The sequence below is a fragment of the Halyomorpha halys genome, unplaced genomic scaffold (genome assembly GCF_000696795.3).
Source record: "Halyomorpha halys isolate HHAL.00 unplaced genomic scaffold, Hhal_1.1 Scaffold231.1, whole genome shotgun sequence".
NCBI lineage: Eukaryota > Metazoa > Arthropoda > Insecta > Hemiptera > Pentatomidae > Halyomorpha > Halyomorpha halys.
In genome coordinates this window covers 321,988-339,627 of record NW_027114318.1, presented here as the reverse complement: position 1 = coordinate 339,627, position 17,640 = coordinate 321,988, and the positions used below count along the sequence as shown (strand labels likewise).

The window sequence follows — 17,640 nt, the reverse complement described above, 5'->3', positions numbered from 1 at the left end:
AGAGATATATTTTTTCAAAAATTCAACATTTTTTACGAACAACTTAACATTTTGTGAGTTTATTTTGTCAAAAACTACTAGTCCTACAAAAGATAAACATTATTAACTACTTTATAGTAAATTTAACTAGCTTTAATTTAAGCGCTGGCAGACATCTGTACGTCAAAAGGTTTCTGAAGTGAAGTTTTTCATAAATCAAACTTATTGTCCGAACAACTATAAATCAATTTATTTTAGCATATATCATGAAAACTACTATTCCTAAGAAGGCAAAGGTCATAAACTTCTTTATAGTCCATTAAACTAGCTTTAATTTGAGTGCTTATAGATATCTGTACGTCACGAAGTTCTTGAGATATAGATTTCTCAATATAAGTTAACTAACTACTAATCTTTCAGTAGATTTTTAAGAAGTTTTGCTTTTTAAAAAGCTATATCTCGAGAACTATTGAACTTAAATAACTCTTAAGGCTAATATTTCAGAAAATTTACCCTTCTTTAAATAATGTGCTCTTAGGCTTTCTAGTGTTGTTGGTAGTTTTTAAGATATAAGAGCTCCGTATGAAAAATTAGTGCTTTTTATGGTTTTGAAACAGCCACAATTTTTTTAATCCCCCTACTTATACTTGGTAGACTCATCAATTTTGACTATTAATTATACATTGTTTTCATTAAAGTAATCAAAAATTGGGGTGAGATAACTGCCTTTTTTCTCCTCTTGGGCTCTTGTACTATAAGATATTTTGCTAGTGACAGTCTTGAACTTCCAGTAGTTAATGTAACTCTCTCTCTTGACCAAGTGTGGCTTTCTCTAGCCCCTTCCATGATTTCCCCAACTATCCCATTTCAAAATAAATCTGTTGCTCTCTAACTACATTTTCGGGATTTATCTAAGGCATCATCTAAGCTTTAGTCGTATGAGTAACTGTAAATTCTCATGAGCGTGTAATTTCTTCAGTAATCTGCTTAGTCGGAATTCTTCCAAGACCTTCAAGACTTCTTCTTACTCGGCTTGAGGATCTTATATTGTTATACTTGTTCTCCTAATTTCTATTTCAAAACACCACAACAATACATACATTATATGCTCCAGTATTCTTTCTGATGTCTTGGAATGACCGTCCCTGGTTCTATGCATCTTTATGGATTTTCGGTGTGAAAGTTGATTAATAATGTGATTTTCAGTCCAAACGAAACCATAATGGGTGAAGCGCTGACTACTGAGTTTTTTTTTACTAGCTGAGAGGCTCATGATTTTATAGTAGAGTCATCTAATAGTATTCTTACTAAAATGCTGGGTCCTTCACCGAGTGTCTGGTCTTTTATAATTGCAATTAGTTTTTTTAGTATGAGATAAAATATTTCTGTTATTTCTCAATATATGAATGTATGAATCAAAATATGAGTTAATACTATATTGTGTTATTCCAAAAGGATCGTTCCAAGTCCTACTACAAAGAACCAACCTTCCACCTGCATGCTTATGAATTGACTACGGAACAGAACTCTAAAAATGTACAGTACTTCAATATTAAACAATATTTGATGTACCATATTTGCATGTAACATAAAACCTTTGATTGTAATATGATGTGAATGGAAGTAACCATTACACATATAGTTTTATTTGTGAACTTTATTAAAAACATTTAAATTTAAATGCCGTTTCTTTTTTGGCAGAATCTAGAATGCATGCATGTACACCGTCATTTCAATTATAAGCCATATAAAATAAGAATTAAGTTAAAACCGAAATAATTTCTAAGCAAACATATTCCTCCCACCCCGGACGAATCTTATTATCTAATTTATAAGTAACTAAAAATTTCCACAATAATTATTAGAGTACTGGTAGGGCAGAGGTACAGTTGCTACAAACGTGACTGGACTGAGGTAAGAAGGGACTGAAGCAAGGAACCCATGTACCACAGCCCTTCTTGTATTAATGACCACCCTACCTACAACCGACCCTTAATTTCCAGTACAACCCTGGAATTTTTTAAGAACTCTCTAGCTACCAGTCTGATATTAAACAATAGCTGATAAATGTTTTAAATTTTTGTAATTAACTATACTGACATTATATATTTTTTTATAATTTTATAACAGCTTGAAAACACACAGTAGACAGAAACTTAGTGCTAAATAATTTTCTAAAATATAAACCCAGACCTAAAATCCATCATATGAGTGTTTCATGTACTCTTTAAATAATATATTGTACGCTCAAACGCAAAATTCATCGCTTCCTATTTGATTCCGAATCAGCAAAACCTTGCATTACTTAAAAATAATTAATTACTAGCTCAGTTAAAAAACATTTATCGAAAATTCACTAATAAAATAAATTGTCTTTTTGTGTAAATTTTTGCTCAAGTTTTCCTGCTATAGGCATTTAATATTTTGGATGATTCATAAATTAAATAAAATTTTCATAATATATAATCTAATACTAATTATAAAGATGGATATTCGTAATAATGAAAATATTAATTTTATTAATAAAGATTTATTTTCATTACTAATTATAAGGACTAACAAAACAACATAGCTCCTTGGACCTTCCCTCCCTTATTTAATACGAAATTACTCAAATGGGTAAGAAATGTAGAATCAAAATATATTTGAAGCTATATTAAAAAAAAAATGTCCCTTTTACAAATCATTATTAAAGCTGTTAAGTTATCTACAGCGATGGAAACAAAAAAAAAATTAATATTTTTGCATATGATTTCAAAAACGTTTTAATTAAATCGTTTATGCACTATTTTTAAAGCACTGAGAGCCATCATAAAAGCGCTTCAGAGAAGTTCAGCCATTGAAGATATAATATTAATTACTTTGAATGATGAAAGCACCCATTAATTTATCAGCAACCCCATTTTAGAAAACATAAATCATATAAAATCATATCAAAGAAAAAAATTATCTATCTTCTTTACATTTGAAAACATCCAGCAGAAAGGTGGTTAATCGATTGGATACTGAGTAACTTTGTCATAATTGGAAATGAGAAGGTTGATAAATCAGCGATCGATGCTCACTCGTTGGATGACAATTAAAGATCAAATCTTTCCAACGCATATCTTTTTCCAACCTTTTGGAGAACTTAATCAGTAAGAATTCGAAATTCCGTTTACGGAACAAACAAACAATGAATAAGCTTAAATTGTTCAAAACGGTTTCCGAACTGGGTGCCACAGCAGAACAAATACCGCTTTCTCAAAATATTAAAAAAAAATTTAAATATTAAATATGCAGTATATTCCACCATTTACTTTGTACTGTTCTTTCTTATTTTCTTACATACTCAATTGGTCTAAGGACAGTTGTGACATTTTTATATTGTTTAGCTCGACAAGGGTATAATCTGTTACCATTATACTTTTAAATATGAAAGATAGTTGACCATAGATCACTTATACGAGGAGAAGATGGTTGGGGGGTTCGGTCAAAATATAACAGAAATAACTTATTTAATCGTACCAACGTTTCGACCAGAATTTCTAGCCTTTATCAAGGTTAAGAACAAAACAAGATAAAAACCAATTAATACAGAAAATATAAACAGGATGAAATAAAGTAAATAATTGCACAGAATGGAATTAACACAATTATCGCGATGAAATAAGTGGAAAATAAAATGCATATATAGGTAGTTGAATAAGTAAGTAAAATAACATAATTAAGGAATTTAAAAACAATTTTGATCCTTTTTCTCAACTTTATTCTTTTCAAAACTTCCAACGTTTCAACCACTTTTTCAAGGATCCCTTTACTTTGTTTTCATTTTTTTCTTCTAAAATTCTTTAAAATGCCGGCTAATTGCTTTTGTCCCATAATTTCTTCTATACAATTCTTTCCCAAATTTAAAACTTTTACTAAACACTTTTCATTCTATCATTTACATTTGCAAACTCCAAACAGGTTTCAAACTGCCGGCATTTTTAGGAATTTTAGAAGAAAAAAATGAAAACAAAGTAAAGGTATCCTTGAAAATGACCTAAGTGGTCGAAACGTTGGAAGTTTTGAAAAGAATAAAGTTGAGAAAAAGGATCAAAATTGTTTTTAAATAAACTAAACTACTCTCAAACAAATATATTAATAAAAATTAATCTAGTAACTAAGAAAATAAAATAAAAATTAAGTTATATAATGTAAAAAAATATGAATATTTTAGTTTATTAATAATTTAAAAATAAAAATTATGGAAAGAAACGTTTCCCCTTTGTTGTGAACACGTTAATTTGTTACATACATTTTCTTTCTCTCAATTTTATTTTTTCTTTCCATAATTTTAATTTTCATATTATTAATAAACTAAAATATTCATATTTCTTTGCATTATATAACTTCAAATTTTTATTTTATTTCCTTAATTATGTTATTTTACATACTTAGTGAATTACCAATAAATACATTTTATTTTCCACTTCTTTCATAACTTTAATTTTATTAATTTCAATCTGTACAATTATTTACTTCATGTCATTCTGTTTATATTTTCTGTATTCGTAGGTTATCTTAGCCTTGATGAAGGCTAGAAATTCTGGCCGAAACGTTGGTACGATTAAATAAGTTATTTCAACTTATTTATGCTATATTTTGACCGCTGCCCCCAACCATCTTCTCCTCGCACTATGCTTTTAATTCAAAAAGAATGCCGTGGTAAAAAAGTTATGGAAACTCTGTACTAGACAATTAAGTATCGCTCGGCTCCGACCCGAATACTGTCGCTTTAAATATGGCTTAGATATAAAGGATTAGATAACTAGGGGATCCACAACTGCAGCGAAACAGTACTAACCGTAAAACATATCAACGAATTGAGGAGTGTAGTACACAAATACACAAAAAGAAATACCCGAAATCCTAGTCCATTGATATCTAGCTCAAGTATTGGTAATTCAGAAAAATCCCTTCACAATTATGAACTTCATAGAAACAACAGGAATCGATAGAAAGTATGTGATGGCAATGATTTTCAGTTTTTACCCTGTAAATCAGGATAAATAAAAAAAGATCAACACAAATAAGTGAAACAAATTTTATTTGAGCCCACGTTTAGGCCTAAAGTTTTAAACGATATAACAATCATAATATAGTGAACAAAGACAGTATAAGGAGATGATTGAAAATATTAGAAATATTTTTATTGTTACTATTCATAGTATTTATAATGCTTATATTTTTATAAAGTCTTACACTTAAATACAATAATTTACCATCTTATAGTTTTATTTTCAAGTTTATTTTTATACTGTCTTTGTTCACTATATTGTGGTTGTTATTTCGTATTGTTTTTAGCTCTGATGAAGGTCTATAATTTTGGCTGAAAAGTTGGCATAAATAAAATAAGTTTCATTTCTATTTGTTCACCATTCAGCCGCATCCCCGACCATCTCCTCACATAGAATCTACATTCAAGTATAAACATATCATTAAAACAAAATCCAACATATGATATTTTACTTTGAGGAGAGATCCAATCTTTTATATATAAATATATCTGCCATATAAACAACTTATAAAACTATAAATTTAGAGTCAATCCTATACACCAATAGTCAAAAATCAATAATTATGTTAAATTAATAGTATAAAAAAAGAAAAAATAGTAAATAAAATAATGGATGGTCCGAGCACATCTACTCATTAATTTATTTAATAAACATAACACAATTGAAAATAGAGCATTTATAAGGTGTTACTTTCACAAATGATGAAAAGCGCTTGGAATATATGAAAATTGGAATGAATATCGGATTTGAAGGTAAGCCCCCAGGACCAGTTGGAGGCATAAACAAAAGGAAATTGGAAAATATACTCGAGGCTTTAAGAAGATTCCGAGGAGAAAGAAGATAGGTAAACAAGGCCGGAAATTGAAATAGAATCTCAGCAAGCTTTTCTTTATGGTCTGGGAAAACATGGGAAACGTGTTTTACCTAACAACTAAAGATCCAGAATGAAGTTCAAATCTCATAGGCGATGTCTTAATTAATCTTTTAAAACCCTTTCCTAAACCCTGAAATAAATTTATTTATCAGTAATTTTAGAAACATTACTGTTTAATTTAGGTAGTACGTTAAAAAATATATAATAAAAAAAAAATTAACATGCTTCAACCAATGGAACCATGAACAACAACGAAAAAAAACTCTATCCCAAAAGTTTTAATTGGATCTTCAATACAAAGAAATCATTATTATTAATTGGATCTCCAAGTGTAATAATGAACCAAACATTTTTGTGATAATATGAATTATAAGTTATATCCTACCATCATAACATTTTAAAAATAATTTACACTACAAAACATACACCCAAGATACCGTTCATAACACTATTAGATATATAAAGCCTTCGGTTTTGGATGAAAAATGGACAAATTCATATAGCTTATAAAGCAGAACAAAAAAAAAATTGTTTGTTTCGTTATTACTATTAGCCCATATATATAATTGGTATGAAAACTGGGTCAGTCAGCAATGGGCGATATAATGTAGAAATAATTAAATACAAACATTTACTAATAATATACATTCAATTTTGAAAATAAGTAATAAAAATAAATCACATAGCTAAAAGTTATCATCATACTGTAAATGTTTCATAGCCAATTATTCAAAAAACTGATATTCAGATATTGTCTTACACCACAAAAAGGCATTTACATTTTTTAATAATAACGAGTCTCAAAAAAATAATGCATAATTTTAAATACAAAACCAAAACGAAAGCTGTGTATTTAAAATTCATGAGTAGTGAAATTGTGAAATAAATTATTTCTTAAATTGAAAAAAAAAAAAAAAAGGGAGTGAAAATTCAAGGGGAAGTTAACAGTAAGCCCACTTGACAGGATCATTTGGCTAACCAATCACGTAGACCATCCCAACGCTTTGGGAGGTACGCACGGCTTGACTTGAGGGACGTCTCAGCAAGATTTTCAACCACCAATCCACCAATAGGGTGATTGCCCCTGATTTACAAATTTTCGCATAATACTTTCAGCTACATCCCTTCACCAGCAAAGAGTGGAAATTTCAATTTTAAATTCGGCAATGGCAGTAGAATAACAAAGACCCGTGGCGATATCTAACCGGCAGGCCATTTCCAATTAAATCAGTATCCTAACGCTCAAAAATATTCCTGCAAGTAAATAATTCACAATTACCTATACTGATCGAATAGGTCACAAAGCGAAAGATACTATTGACTGTTACAATGGAAATTGTCAAAGATATGTTGTACAAGCTGGCATCCCCAGGTCGAGGTATGAAAAATATGGTTTAGTTCAATAATATATTCTATAGGTCTTAAATAAATAAATATAAATTATTGAGGAGTCCATATTATATTTGGAAATAGATAGAGACCTACTTTTGTACCTTGCAGATGCATGTAAATTACATTATAAAAATTCTAAAATATGAAAATTACCGTTTACCAACAATTTCCACAAGTCGTTTGAAGTGACTGAAAACAAATTATCATTTTAAAATTATTCCTTTTATATAAGTCACTAATCAAGAATATGTTTTGTGAATAAAAATTTAACCTTCAATCTTTAATAGAATAATTTTTGTACCACCCTGGAATAACGCGATATATTAATTGACTATTTGTAAAAACTATTCACTCGAAAGTAAGAATTGTAGCAGAAATAAATACAGTTTGTGGGGACAAAGAATCTTGTCTCAGAATCTCTATAATGCAAACCAGGATTGCTCCCTTAGATCTTTTTCCAACATAAATCTGACAACCTGTAGTTTACAATACAAACTTTCAAGTTCTTAATCATTCTGCTCTTGCCACTCCAATAACTTTAATAGAAAAAGTTTTTATGAGTTTGATAGCCGAGTTGCACTGCAGCTCCTTCCACCTCCCATTCTCCAGATATCTTCCCCCCCATTTCCAACTTGCAAGGATGACAAATATCCCATTCCAGAAATCATATTTCAACCACTTAGGTTATTTAAACTTTTCTCTTAGCTGAATTAATTCGAAGAAAATGGTTTTGTCTCTCCGAAGTTCAATTTTCCTGATACGAGGTTGATTCCATTTAGTTTAAGAACGACACGCATCAAACAAAGCCAATAACGTTAGAGATCTTAGACCAACAGCACGAGTGGAGCCCAGAAAAAGTTTTTTCACAACAATTTTGATTACTTTAATGAAAACTATATGCAGTTATAAGATAAAATTGATGACCCTGGTCAACCATAGTTGGAGTGAATAAAAAAATAGAGGCTATTCCATTATTTTTGAGCTCTTTCAAATAAAAAAAATTCATATTTTCAAGTAAAAAATAGTTTAATTTATAACTAGACTATATTAGGGATATAGTAAATATTGAATTATTTAAGAACGCCTCCGGAAATTTCTTTTGTTCCAGAAAAACCTAAAAGTTTTGCTCATTTCTCATTCGGAGCTCCATTATCCTTAACTACCTATAACACTAAAAAACTTCATAGCAAATTATTTAAAATAGGGTAATTTGAGTGCTAATAGGCATATGTACCTCTAATGGTTTCTGATATGTAGTTTTTCATAAGCCAAAAGATTTTTCTAAAAAACGAAAAGACAACAATTTGGAAATTTATTTCGGCGATTATCACGTAAACTGCTTCTCCACAATTGAGAGCTTAATGTCGTAGTAGTTATCATGGTATATGATACATATGAATTGTATACCTATCATAGTATACAACATATTTAGATTTTTCGTTATTTGGAAAAAAAAGGTTGATTTTTGAAGCTCCTCAAAACTTACCGTGTAAAAATGATAACAAAAATTTTAGGTGTAAAAAGAATAGAATGAAAACTTTCTATTATTTCCGATTCTACTTATATGAGTTTAAATACTATCATAGAAGAACATTATCGCTAATGTTTCAAATTTTAACTATACATATGAATTTATATTTTTTAAGTTCATTGTATATAGGTGTGAAAAGTATATAAGATGGATTTTTTTTTAATGCGATTTCTTAAGCACAACAGGCTACTGAGAAAAGAATTGTGAAGTCAAGTCTGATGAAAAAAAAAATTGCACTTTTTCTCAAAGGAAATTTTTATCTGCTTTCCGCTTTTGGCGATTTGAACTGAATCAAAATTGTTGGGTAATCTCTTCCTATTGAGTAGAAAACGTGATAATTCACAAAAACACAATTGACAAGAATAATATTAATTTTCGTCTATTCTTTTAAAAATTGAACTATGGTCGTCTTCATAAACTTATTACTGCTCACAAGAAATTATATATTACACGAATATTTTATTTATTTATATTTTTTTTAAATTCCTTGGGTTTGTCTTTTCTTAGTTTAGCCTGAATATATGGTAATTATAACATTGTAAAAAGTTAGGGAAGTCTTTAGCACGAGATCAAACCCCCACATTATCAATTGTAAGAATCGTTATAATACACATGTTTGGCTAACCAGACCTTTGGTACGGACCGTCTGTAGCCGAGAGAGTTAAGATGCCAACCTTAGCAACCTCACTAATGAGTTGAATTTTATTTTAGGGAGGTCTCACGTATTAAAAACATTAATGGTTGGAGTGGTAACCTGTAGATAACCCTTCTCCCCGATGTCAGAAATGACCATCCAGGGGTTAAAAAAAAATTTAGAAACAAAGGAATATAAAACCAAAATGAAAATGATAAATAAACAATTTAATAATTAGTTTTTATTTTATTTCCAATCATCATCAGTACCCTATGAAGCTACTTTTCGTATAAACAACGTGTTATTCTCTTTTTTTTAAAATTTATATTAAACTTTTCCCCAGAATAATTAAGAGCAAAAGATATTTAAGGATTTTAAACTAGGTTCTCGAAACAGCTTCATCCAAAATTTTTTCTAAAGACAACTAAGAATAAAAAAAAAAATGTGGTAATTTAAATAAAGCGCTAATTTCCATTATATAATATTAATTGAACATAAATTTATTCGTGACAGATATAAAAAGAGCGACTAATTAGACCAAAAATTTATGATGGGGGTAGAAAAAAAAAGGATAAAACCGGAAAAAGAAAAGAAGACAGGGCGGAATAAGGGATCCTAATGGAGAGAATGAGGGAAGCCTCCAGAGCCTGCCTAATATGAGGCAACTGGAGAGATTAATCGACGCTTCCTCAGAGGCTGAGGAAGTTCTTCATCATGAAAACCATTTATTTCACCCGCGTTGGATTCATCCGACACTGATTCCCAGCTATGGATAACCTGTCATTTCCGTCCCCGTTGAAAGAGCAAGGCCGGCCGAACAATTTCCGCTAATGCGACACCTGGAAGAAGAACGGAGCCCTGTCACAAAAATGACGGCACTCGACGGAAAGTGTTTCGACACTATTTGTCGATTCTGAGTTTCGATTACGATAATAATGAAAATAAATAAAAATCATTGACAACAATAATAAAGAAACAAAAAACCTGGTGCGTTGCGCGCATCATACAACTTTCACATTCAGTTCAAATTAATCCTGTCTCATTTCAAGATAGATCTAATTTATTTACTGTGGCAATAATTCCCATACTAATTTTCCAAATGTCTTTTCAGTGCAACACATTAGCTAACTCAAATTTCAAAAAAAGTAATTTTAATAATTTTTTCCGTAGAATATCAATTTTTATTTTGCCAAGAAGATTATGATCGTGAGAGTTAGGAAACGCTTTATCTACTTTAGTTAATTACAAAATTCTTTCATAGTTCATATTTATGCATTTTTCATAACCGATAAGAACGTGAAATGGTTAATTATTTCAAACAAAAGAAATAGTAGTTACTTCATGATATCTAAACACGCACTTCATAAATCTAAAGTAGCATTAATAAAAGAGATATGAAATAAATATTCATATGCAATCGCTAAGAAGTGATGAAGTTTCTCAAAAGAGGAAGAAGAGGGACTCGGGGGTACAGAGACCTTCATCATAAATACTGAGAACTGTTAACATAGGGGCGTATACTGTACAGGCACAATAGAGTGCCCATTCTTCTTGATAGGAGGAGAAAAGGGCTAAGAGCAGGGCATTGCTACTTCAGATGACGGGTCTGTAACCCAGCTTTTGATATAGAAAACACCTTGTCGTGGATCTGACGGATATTTCGACAGTTGTGGTGATACCAAGAAAGAAATATAGCTAAGAACGGCGATACCCAGAACAGCTGTCTTCACACGAAATACTAAATATACTTCCATACTTTGACATTCTTGGAAAAACTTTTTCTTTATACATACCTATAGGGAAGGCAAGGTTTCCAGGAATAGCGTAGCCGAAACTTTCCGGGAAATGAGAGGTTATTTGGAACATTATATTTTTGAAAAAAAAAAATCATAGCCAATCGTTTCGATCAGCGAATTTTACATTTAGCTTTTACTTCAAGTGTGACTAGAAGACAATAAATTTCTTTAACTATTGTAATTTTTTTTTCCAAAAGTGAGGTACCGGAATACCGTTCCGGTGTGTTCCGCCTTAAAGGGAACTCTGCCTATAAACTGTATTTGCTTTCAAACTTCATCTTCAGAATACCCGTTATCGCAACACCGCAAGTTCCACACCGATAAAACAGTGCAACTTCAAAACTAAATACAAACATATCTCATTAAAGCAATCGAATCTGGAATGGAAAATACTTTCAAGGACAAATGCCAATATACTATCTTAAATACCCAGTCCATTTGCACTAAAAGCTAATGCGGACAATACCAATTTCAACTATCAGGTTCTTCCCCAAATTATTAAAGACCCTCCAGTTTATGGTGACTAGGTAAGCACCAGGTGCGTTGCCTGACCACAGTCTATCGCCGCACCGTGGAACGGAGAATAAATTTTTCGGTCAATAAATGGAAATGTGAGACTGTTTCTTAACTGAATGGGGCAACATTTCATTCTAATTTTGAAGTTATTGACTTTAGCAATAACTTCAAACATGACAAAATTCTATAATCAGATTATTTTTTTTCAAGTTCTAAGGCCGTTGATACTTAATTAACCCACGTATGAGGGGTAGAGGACGTATGAGGAGACGTATGAGATCACAGCGCAGCCCTTTCACCGCGTCACTGGTAGTGAGCCAGTGGAGGCTGAGTAAGTGCGCTAAAGCAGCAATCACTAGTTAGGGGTTAGTGTCAGACAGTTTTATTATGTTCTTTTGACGACAGATCACCTTAAGTTTGCCAGGTTTCATGTTGTAAGGCCAGGACGGGGAGGATAAAAACCCCCAAATTTCCAAACTTTTTTCAATGGTGCACACTATTGAAAATTTTATTCTATAATTAATCAAAAAAAAATAAAAGTAGATTTTGTCAGATCTACAATTTTTTCTGTACCTCCACCGGGCACATCTCAGATAGAACCAGAGCTGTACATCTTGAACAAAATTTGTACATTTCTGTTAATTTTTCAATTATTTTCGTCACTCAATCGACTCTGACGAAGACAGTCTTCAAACTTGGTAGGACTGCCAAAGTCAAAATGATATAAATATTACATCATATCTAAAAATATATATTCGTTGCAGAATTTTTTTCAGCAGGCATATTTTTTCACGTACTTCTGAGCAAAATGTACCTCTTACATTAACCATGAAAGCCCTACCACGCCGAACTGAACTTGTATCACATAAATAAATAAAAAATTATATATACTGCTGAGCTAGACTTAAACTTCGGTCTACATCCAATTTGTAACCTTTGGAAGATACAGGAAAACATCATAGGAGCCAAGATGTATATTATTTTGCCTTCGGAAAGAACTACCAAGTTTGAAGATTGCCACAGTCCATTACGTGCCAAAAATAATTGAAAAAATGGTAAAAAAGGAAACTTTTTTTCTAGTCGTAAAAATTTTCTTCTATCTTATGTAACATATACACCCTGTAAATATAGCACAAAAATGATAAGACCAAAATTGAAGAGCTCACAAAACCAGTGACTGCTGGTGCAATCCGTTTGTTGATAGGTATAACCATGTAGTTAGTTACAGGCTAAAATATAAAGTTTCAAGTTGATGGATTCAAGATTCAAATGGAAATAGGTAAAAAATTGTATTGATGAGTGAGTGAGGGTAAAAATATAATTCTCTGCATGTGATTGAGTGAACGAGTCGCACCAGGTGTGAATTAACTTATCTTATTTTTTCATTATTATTTCTTATTTTAATTTCCTAGGCAGATTATTTCAAGTAAACCACAATGGTTCCTATTCATCTCTCTATTTCAATCCGCTGGTGTTCCTCAAGGTAGTATTCTCGGTCCCATCCTCTACACCATCTATACAGCTGGCATACCAACAACTCCTAACACTATCCTTACCACATATGCTGATGACACATGTGTGCTCATAGTTAGTAATAAACCTTTGATTGCATCCCAAATTCTCCAGTCCCATATCACAATCCTCGAAGAATGGTGTCGAAATTGGAGGATAAAAATAAATCCCAACAAATCAAATTTACTCTTCGTCGTAAACCTGCCGACTGCCCTACAGTATACTTTAATAATGTGCCTCTTACCCCTGTAGAACAGATTCGTTATCTTGGACTACATCTTGACAAACGACTAACCTGGAATCCTCACACAAGACTGAAAAGACAGGAAACTGCACGCAGATTCCGACTATTACAGGACTTACTAGACAAAAGGTCTAAACTTCCAACTCATTACAAAAGACTGATCTACATGACAATAATAAGGCCCATCTGGACATACGGAGTTGAGCTTTGGGGCTCCACTAAACCTTCGAATTCCTCTCGTATCCAATCCTTCGTAAAATCCTCAATGCTCCTTATTTTGTTACTAATAAAACCATCCATAAAGACCTAAATGTTCCTTATGTAACCGATCTAGCCCGAACCCGATATTATTCCTTCCATAATAAACTCCCTAACCACCCAAACCCACTCGTTTTCTACTCGGCCTCGTGACCTTATATTGTAAACTGTTTTTAGAGTTCTACTACTGGGTAGTTTCACTACATCCTGTATCATATCATTATGATCAAATTTACTGGTTGCATTTTTTTATACAGTTGTAAATATCAATAAATAAATAAAATAAAAAAAAAAAATTCCTAGGCACTATATTTCCTGAGTATTGTTATCATTTAGATTTTGTTCTTATTATTTTTTTGTATGGAATAAATGCCTAATTTGAACACTAATACTTATTGCTGTCAATTGTGGCACATTGTATTAATTTTTTCAATAAAACAGTACATTATTTTGAATTATAATAAATGTAAAACACTAGCTAATAACCCAAAATTTAATGATTTACGACATTTATTTGATTTTTTTTTTATTTATACAGCCGTGTCCGCGTTACAGACGTTGGTAAAGTCACTATATTGAATTCACCCGAGAACACCTTAACTCTAGTCAAAGTAAGTAATCCAAATTGTAGGAAGTTGTGGCCACTTTTATATCTGGAAACAGTGTTTAGTATTAATAATTACGATTTGCATGGCATACAACATTCTAAATGGTTGCGGGAGGGGTGCCGGTGCGGGAGTGGGAGAATGGGAGAACAGGCGGGGGGAGGTATGGCCTACTAGTGAATTCTGCATCTACCTGAAAGTATTGGAGATTGGATTGGCTATTGTTGCTTCGAAAGTAAACTTGGCGAGCCTCACCCCCGGGAAAACCCTTCAACCCTTCCTTCTTATAGTCCAGTGCTCAGTTCCTTTTACTTACTTAGCTTACTTCCGGCCAGGACTTAGGCCGACTTTTAAAACTTTCAGGAGAAAATCAGGCCACGGGGGTATTTCGGGGCATGCTAACATTAATAATAAATTAAACGAATGTTTAAGTCAACTATTTGCCCTCAACAAACATACAACAGCAATGCAACAGCCGTGTCAAAAAATTGAAATTTTTCACCTGGAAAGGTTTGAAAGAGTCTCAAATTTTCAACCTTAAATATGAAGAAAGTTAAAAAAACATAATATTTTTCGACTTTCCCCATGCTATGAAAATTATAATTTTTTATGTACAGCCTGTCTCAAAAAATAAGAAAATGCCTGGAACTGATCTTATGTATTTAAGGTAGGTGGATACCTGGGAGGTTACAGTAACTAAAAAATCTACTTAGCGGATATCCATATGAATTAAGAGTGTTTTATAAAGAACTTTAAATATTTTACAAATTGAAAAATTTCTCTTTGAAATCGAATTACATACTATAATCACCGAACAAATTAATGAGGCCCAAATACTTACATTAACAGGATACCATCAAACTAGGCCACTTACCTGAAAAATAAATATAACATTATTACATGGTTTACGTAAAAAAAAAATTAATAAATAAATAAAATATCATCAAATAAAATTAATCAAATTGTATTTTCAAAAGTAAGAAAAAATAGCGCCGGGATCTTCCGAAGCCCTGCCTTCTCCCCATAGGAAGAGCTCTGTTCGGAGTTGTAAATAGAAATGATTGTGTTCAAGATATTATTTAACTTTAAGGTTAATTTTTTTTTTTATTTCTTACTTTTCTATCATTTAATTTATATATTTGTAAATATGGTGTGAATGAGTTCGATATTACCATTGTCTAAAATTATGACAGAATGTAATATTATATAGTAAAAACAAATTAGGCAGGTTTTCATAGACTTTTGTTCATTTTTATTAAAATTTGAAAGCTATAAATCACCTTACATACATACTCCATGCTCATATAATTTACTATATAGATACTTATATTAGATATTGAAGCAATATTAGTAATGAGACATGACAGGACACTGGTTAGTAGAGTTGCTATTTACCGCTTATTAATAAGAAGTATAATATATAGTATAAATTGAATAAAACATTAATGAAAACTGGCCCCCCTTATCCAATAAGAAGCTAACATATATTTTTATGTTTTTCAAGAATTTTCATTTGGAAACATACACCCATGACATATATGGATAAAAGTAATAAAACATAATATTAAAAAAAATTAAGTTTCTGATCGCATTAAAGTTCCTTTAAAAAACATACAGTGTATTTTTAAACAATCAAACAAATAAGAAGTGACCATTTCAGGTCGTAATTGATATACTATATTTTTACGATATGAAATGATGCAAGTCGTTGTTTTTTCAGAACATTTCGGCTAAAAATTTAATGAAACCACAAACAAGAACATATACAATTATACATTTTATGGAAATATGTTTGTTTTTAAATGTAATATACAGAATATTTTAATTCATGTTAAATTATAATTTAAAGGTATTTACATATTTTCCATTAATGCGGGCTTTGAGTTTTCCCTGCTTCCCAGTATTTAATTATTTACTAATGAAATTAATACGTTTTTAGAAGCATTTGAATAGCACATCTTTCACAGATAAACACAACGTAAATTGACCAACTGTTTTTAAGTACATGAGATAGGTTGGTTGACGACAGCATCAACTTTTATGAAGGCAGAAGAATCTACATTTTCAAACACAGAGATTTAATATTTGATACATCATAGAGATTTAAATAATCGGTTTTTGACGTCATAATTTGAATTCTGCTTATATTTTTAGGAATCGTTCATCAACTGGCAGGGGGGAGTTATAATCAGGGTATAGGTGTTATGAATCTTAATACCTAAACTCACCATGTCAACAAACCAGAATGTATATATAGTCAAGTATCAAATAGTAGAATAAAGCAGTATCTTAGTTGAGCTTATGCGTTTCATTTAGTGTCCCATTTTCCTTTTTTTTTTTTTTGAAGTTACAATTCTGACTCATCATAAGTTAAGTATCAGCGAAAGCAAAATGTCAAAAAAGAGAAGAAAGAATAATATCAAACACGCTTGAACTGCTGTAACATACTGGCTTTATTGGGTTCGGTACATCTCTTTATATACAGTCGTTCAGCTGATCTCCTCAGTCAGCTGACATCGAAGTAACAGCTGACTAACGCTGTATATATATTTGTAAACATTATTTATGTCTTAAAGAAGATATAAAATATGTAAATTTCAAGTAAATTTTTTGGAAAACAGATTTAAAATATTATTAAAAAAAAGAGAGAGTAATTAGGTATAGTAGGACAAGGAGTACTAAGCAATACTTTCCAATACAAAAAAGTGCTCATCATCATATTTTATATTCATATACACCATATTAAACAAGTGTTTATCATATTTATGTTCATATAGATCATACATATATCATAATTAACATATGCTCATCATATTTATAGTACTAAAAATCGTGCAAAGAACGCGATAGGATAAGATTAAATTTATAAATTAAAATCCAATGCCATTCCATAACAACCGAATATGATTTATGAGGTTTTAAATATATATATAGTTTTTAAGGGGGGAGCAAAATATTGCTTGATTTCGGTAATAATCAAATCAAATTCTCCATATCCTTTGGTCTCATCATACTATAATAATTATAGAATAAAATATAAAAATTTCAACAATACAAATAACGCACCGGGGGAAAACAAACCCCCGAATCGAACAATAAAGTACACCACGAACGAGTTGTGGATCGACGCCCTTTTCAATATAAACAAAGCGATAAATCAACTTGCACTCTGTTTACTGTCGACATGATGTTATAAGCGAGAACATTTTGGATACATGGCACAACTGCACCAGACGAACCAAAAATAGCTTGAAACA

At 31.2% G+C, this 17,640-nt stretch overlaps 1 long non-coding RNA gene across 2 annotated transcripts in view; it reads right to left on the bottom strand.

Moving 5' to 3' along the window:
• The window catches only part of LOC136796789 (uncharacterized), a 472,034-nt gene that overhangs the window by 200,429 nt on the left and 253,965 nt on the right, over positions 1 to 17,640 (bottom strand). The window contains exon 3 of one of the 2 annotated variants that reach the window (XR_010844541.1): positions 15,084 to 15,257. The exons of the other annotated variant lie outside the window; for it this stretch is intronic. This is a non-coding gene — a long non-coding RNA (uncharacterized lncRNA). Of the gene's footprint in view, positions 1 to 15,083; positions 15,258 to 17,640 lie in introns of those variants that run through there. 2 annotated transcript variants of the gene reach the window in all.